At 38.9% G+C, this 6,431-nt stretch overlaps 2 long non-coding RNA genes across 2 annotated transcripts in view; both read right to left on the minus strand.

Annotated features, from left to right (window-relative positions):
• LOC144316139 (uncharacterized) overlaps positions 1–6,431 on the minus strand; it is a 339,579-nt gene that overhangs the window by 266,380 nt on the left and 66,768 nt on the right. The window lies entirely within an intron of this gene.
• The window catches only part of LOC144316140 (uncharacterized), a 162,486-nt gene that overhangs the window by 96,717 nt on the left and 59,338 nt on the right, over positions 1–6,431 (minus strand). The window lies entirely within an intron of this gene.

Here is a 6,431-nt window from a genome sequence, read left to right on the forward strand (position 1 = left end):
ACTTCTGTCCCATAAAGCTTGTATATGATGACTTTAGCCAGAAAAATTAGTAGCTCATGTTCCAAGTACCCAAGTGGTAAAAAGGAAAAAAATCATAATAACAATAAGACTTCAATGAAGTGTTTTATTTTCATTTTAGCTGTGAACTTTGTGGTGGACTCTTCAAAATATTTCAATGGCAAAATGTAATCCCAGGTAATTGTATGAATTAACCTGATTGTTTATTTTACATGAACCAATTAAATGTCAGAGGACGCCTGCTGAATATGAGCATATAAAATACATATGGCCCCTGCCCTCTTAGAGCTTACATTGAAGTGGGAAGATGGAAATCCAACAAATCATCATAAAATAGATACATAATTACAGACTGTGAAAAATCTTTGAAGAAACAGTCCAGGTAGAGAAAATGAGTGACCTAATTTAAACTGCAAAGGGATGTGTGTTAAGGAAGCTCTTTCTGAGGAAGTGACATTTAAACTGAGATGTAAAAAGCAGTAATACTTCTCCAGCTAAAGAGTGGGAGGATTAAGGGTATTTCAGGCAGAAGACAGCAGGTAGGAAGTCCCTAAGGCAAAATCCTATACAGCACAAGGCTGGAAGTAAGTCTCATTGGCTGGAAATCAGTGAGCAAGAATGGTAGAAAATGCTCCGCCTCACTGGCCATCAGGGAAATGCAAATCAAAACCACAATGAGATACCACCTCACACCAGTGAGAATGGGGAAAATTAACTAGACAGGAAACAACAAATGTTGGAGAGGATGCGGAGAAAGGGGAACCCTCCTGCACTGTTGGTGGGAATCTGAACTGGTGCAGCCACTCTGGAAAACTGTGTGGAGGTTCCTCAAAGAGTTAAAAATAGACCTGTCCTACGACCCAGCAATTGCACTGTTGGGGATTTACCCCAAAGATACAGATGCAATGAAACGCCGGGACACCTGCACCCCGATGTTTCTAGCAGCAATGTCCACAATAGCCAAACTGGAAGGAGCCTCGGTGTCCATCAACAGTGAATGGATAAAGAAGATGTAGAGGGGATCCCTGGGTGGCGCAGCGGTTTGGCGCCTGCCTTTGGCCCAGGGCGCGATCCTGGAGACACGGGATCGAATCCCACGTCGGGCTCCCGGTGCATGGAGCCTGCTTCTCCCTCTGCCTGTGTCTCTGCCCCTCTCTCTCTCTCTCTCTCTGACTATCATAAATAAATAAAAATTAAAAAAAATAAAAAAATAAAGAAGATGTGGTTTATGTATACAATGGAATATCACTCAGCCATTAGAAACGACAAGTACCCACCATTTGCTTCGACGTGGATGGCACTGGAGGGTATTATGCTGAGTGAAATAAGTCAATCTGAAAATGACAAACATTATATGGTCTCATTCATTTGGGGAATATAAAAATTAGTGAAAGGGAAAGAGAGAAAATGAGTGAAAATATCAGTGAGGGTGACAAAATATGAGAGACACCTAACTCTGGGAAATGAACAAGAGGTAGTGGAAGGGGAGGGGGGGGGCGTTGGGGTGACTGGGTGATGGGCACTGAGGGGGGCACTTGGCGGGATGAGCACTGGGTGTTATGCTATATGTTGGCAAATTGAACTCCAATAAAAAATTTAAAAAAAAAAAAGAATGGTAGAAGAGGATTTGGAAGAATCAAAGCCAATTAAGCCCAGTAAATTAGGACCTTATAGGTTATGGGAAAGATGTCTGCTTTTACGTAGGTATTGTAAATAAAAAGTATTAGAGGGATTTTTTTTTAAGAGGGATTTTTTTAAACAGCTTTGTTGAGGTATAAGTGACCTACTGTACAGTTTATCCACTGTAAGCCCACAGTTTGATGAGTTTTAATAAATTTATACAGTTGTGCAGCCTTCATTACAATCACGCAAAAAAGTGCTTTGTATCCATTTTGCACCTATTTATTCCCACCCCAGTCCAAGGCAACCACTAATCTGATGTCTGATGCCACCATAGGTTTGTTTTCCTAGAAATTTCATATAAATAGAATCATACACTCTGTAGACTTTTGTGTCTGGTTTGTTTCATTGCACATGATATTGTTAAGGTTCATCAGTGTCACAGTGGGTATTAGTAGTTTGTTATTTTTTATTGCTGAGTAGTATTCCAAGGTACGCATATAGCACATTCATTCATTCACCAGCTGATGGACGTTTGGATTGTTACCAGGGGGTGTCTATCATGAATAAGGCTACTATGAACATTCATCTACAAGTCTTAGTATGGACATAGGTTTTATTTCTCTTGAACTGATTCCTAGAAGTGAAATTGTTAGGTTCTATGATAAGTTCCTATTTAACTTTTTAAAAAGCTGCCAAACTGTTTTCCCAAGTGGCTGTATGATTCTACATTCTGACTGAAAATGCATGAGGCTTCCAGTTTCTCTACATCCTCATGAACACTTGCTGTTGTCAGACTTTTTAATATTAGTCATTCTAATGGGTATGTACTAGTATCTCTTTGTGGCTTTAATTTGCATTTCCCTCGCAAATAATAATGTTGAACATCTTTTCTGTGTTCATTTTTCCTGTTGTATATATTGTGGGGTTTTTAAAGATTTATTTATTTATACATGAGAGACACACAGAGAGAGGCATAGACATAGGCAGAGGGAGAAGCAGACTCCTCATAGGGAACCTGATGCGGGACTTGATCCCTGGACCCCAGGAGCACGACCTGAGCTGAAGTCAGAAGCTCAACCACTGAGCCACCCAGGTATTCCTATTGTATATATTGTTTAGTAAAATATTTATTCGAATCTTTTGCCCATTTTTAAAATGAGGTTGTTTGTCCTATTATTGAGTTGTAAGAGTTCTTTATATATTCTGAATATAACTTTATCAGATATATGATTATAAATATGTCCTCCCAGTCTGTAGCCCATCTTATCATTTTCTTACCATATAGGAATTTGAATAAATGGGGATAACAATGCAAGTTATGAAGCTCTAGTATAGGCAGAAGATATTAGTCTTAATGGGGATAGTGAAGGTGGAGAAGAACTGACAGATTTCAGATATATTTTAGATAGAATACAGATAGATTAGACGTTTGATATGAAGGAAACAATATCAAAGATACTCATGATTTATTCTGTATGAAAATAGATTGGATAGAGGCACTATTTTCTTTTTCTTTTTCTTTTTCTTTTTTTTTTTGAGGCACTATTTTCTGATATGGGGGAGATGGAATGCAAGTCAAATTTGAGAATGAGAATACCATGAGTTCAGTGAAAATAAGATGGGAAGGAAGTGTGGTTTTGAGATGTTTGTGAGCTTTCCAAACGGAGCTCTCCAGTGATTAGAGATAGAAATAGGGACGTAGAGCTCAGAAACAATGAGTAATAATGAATAATATGAATAATATTTTTATAGGATAGATTCTTAGAAATAGGAGCGTTGGTCAAATAGATAAAATCATAGATACTGTTATTTAAAAAATTCAACTGAGAAAATTTTAAAGATCTTACTGGCTTTATTCAATGATTCATGAATTGGGCAGCATCCAATCTAGCAGAAATGAGCTCTGAAGAGCTGTACCAAATGAAAGACTTTTATAAGCAGAAGGGAGTAGAATAGGGAAGTGATACTAGACAAATAAAGCTGGTTGATTATTGCAAGGTCATTTTCTTTTAGGGAATGGCAGGAGTCTATCAGACAGATTACCTAATTAATGCTGATCAGATGATTCCTGACTGACTGGCTTAAGATTCCATTTCTAGAAGAGCTGAAACTGTAAGTAAGTCTGCATTTGGTGACTTGGGCTTAGCATTCCTGACTCCATTTTGGCTGTTATCTTGTTTTTAACACTACCAAATGCTATTCAGTGTCCTTTCTCCTTTACACCCCTTGCAAATCTAGATAGTAACAATCTTTTTTTTTTTTTTTTTTTTTTAGAGTGAAAAAGAGAGAGAGAGAGAGGGAGGATGAGCACAGGCATCAGGGAGAGATAGAGGGAGAGGGAAAAATAGATTTCCCATGAAGCAGGGAGTCCATCGCAGGGCTAGATCCCAGGACCCCAAGATCATGACCCAAGCTGAAGGCAGACATCCAACTGACTGAGCCACCCAGGCACCACTCTTTTTTTTTTTTTTTTTTTTTTGTAAGAATTATAAGGAAAATACACAGCAAAATGGAGCTGGCAGGTGGTAGTAGTGGAAGATCTGGAAAACCTTAAATCACCAAACATGCTGCTCAAACACAGCTTCCTGCTGTGAAGAATAGTGATTTGTCCCTTATCCCACCTGCCTTTCCTGATTCCAAGAAATCTGCTCCTCGGGATCCCTGGGTGGGCTCCTAACAGGACTGGGCCCAGGGAGTACCATTTTCTAATCTGTTCTCTTTCTGGGAGTTTCAGACAGGTTGTATAGTTTTCAGGCTTCCAAGATATAGAGGTCAGTATAGAGAAAGGAAGGATGTTGCAGACCTTTCTTACAGAATCTTGCCTGGCCCCAGCCCTCAGAATTTGTTGGTGCCAAAGAAATGAACCCCACGGAATTGGGGCAACATAGGCAGTAGAACAGTGAACAATGAGGCTGTGTCAAAGAGGGAGTGAGCAGCATCATATCTGGTAGAAGCTGGCCATGAAGTAGATAGCTGGCACTTGGGCATCTCCCATGCCTCCCCCTGGACTCACAGTACAGTTGAAGAGATGCAGAGGAATTTGCAGGAAGAGGCAAATTGGAGCCTGTAGTTTACCTGTTCCCAGGGTGTCAATAGCCAAGACTTTTCCTTGGCCAGGAGTCTCAAAGGGTGCCCCTTTCACCTTATGTAAGAAAATGTGCATAACCTGCCAGCTTCAGAAGTCCATCCAGATTGAGGCATGGCACTCATCTCTGCCGGTACCAATCTTCTTTCCAAATGGCCCTTTATATAAACTTCTGTCTCCTATATTTTAATTTATAAATAAATGTGAAACACCAAATTTTGTTTTGACTTCACATCTACCTGATTCTTGGTTGAGCAACTGTGATACTGTGATTTATAAGAAATACATATTTGGTGATTCAGATTACCAAAATATATTTCTCATATATATTTGATCTTTGAACACAGTTTCTGCCTCACAGTTCCCAAAACTCTTGGAATTTCCTGAGCAATAAGAGCAGCGGGAACATCTTTTTTCATAATATTTGATCTCCTGTACTCAGTTGTTACAGAGCCATAAAAGTGAAATGCGTGTATTGTTATTTACAACTTTCTTTCCACCACAACTGGGTTTATGTTAATGATGTGACTTTTGGAAAGCACACCAAGGTTGGTATTTTCAGTTCTATTCCTTGACTTCCAGAGAGCAAAGAGGGGTAGATGTTGAATCAATCATGCCTATATAATGAAGCCTCCATAAAAACTCAAAAGGAAAGGATCTGGAAAGCTTGTAGGTTGGTGAACCCATGGAAATTTATGGAGAATGGTATGCTCTAATAGGGTATGGAAGGCCCATGCCCTTCTTACATACCTTGCCCTACGAATCTCTTCCTTCTGGCTATTCCTGAGGTGTATCCTTCTATAATAAACCAGTGATTTAGTAAATGAAATGTTTCTAAATTCTGTGAGCCACTTTGGCAAATTAATCAAACCAAAGGAAGGGGTTGTGGAAACCTCTCTTTTATAAGCAATGACTCAGAAGCACAGGTGACAACCTAGGACTTGTGACTGGCATCTGAAGCCAGAGAGAAGTCTGGTGGGACTCAACCCTCAACCTGTATGATCCGATGCTATCTCTAGGTAGATAGTGTCAGCATTGAGTTGAACTGTAGGACACTCCTCTGGTTTCAGAGAATAGCTTGGTGGTGATGGTATGGGAAACCCCCCTCTCCACACACAATGGAACCGGTCCCACACATTGGAATTAGATACAGAACTTTTAGCAACTTTTTAAGTAAAGGGGCCATTTGTCTTTCTTCCTTTGTGATTCCACAACTACTACTGTTTGTGTGTTTGTTTTTAATTAATGATTGTAGGAGATTTTTCTGGTATAGAAACATTAACCCTCTGTCTATTATGTATGTTGCACAGATTTTCTCCCAGTCTGCCTTTTATCTTTTATGTTATTTATGGTAACTTTCATCATAAAAGCACTTTTAATTTTACAAGAGTACTTCTGTTTATCTGTTGTGGCTTCTAAGTTGGGTGTCTTGCTTGTGCTTTCTCCTCCCCCAAATTACTAAAATAATCTTTGTTTTATTTTAATACATTATAGTAGAGTCCCTTATGCTTAAGCCTCTAAACAAGGTGAAATTTCTTTTGTGACACACTGTGAGATAAGAATAAACTTTTTTTCCTAAATAATAACTGATTTTCTCAATATCATTTATTAAATATTCCATCATTCCTCTTTGTTTTGAAAGGCCACCTTAATATACTAAATTCCCATAAATTACTGGATTCTTTAAAGAGGATCTACTGACATT

Source organism: Canis aureus, chromosome 6 (assembly GCF_053574225.1).
Source record: "Canis aureus isolate CA01 chromosome 6, VMU_Caureus_v.1.0, whole genome shotgun sequence".
In the NCBI taxonomy this organism is placed as follows: domain Eukaryota; kingdom Metazoa; phylum Chordata; class Mammalia; order Carnivora; family Canidae; genus Canis; species Canis aureus.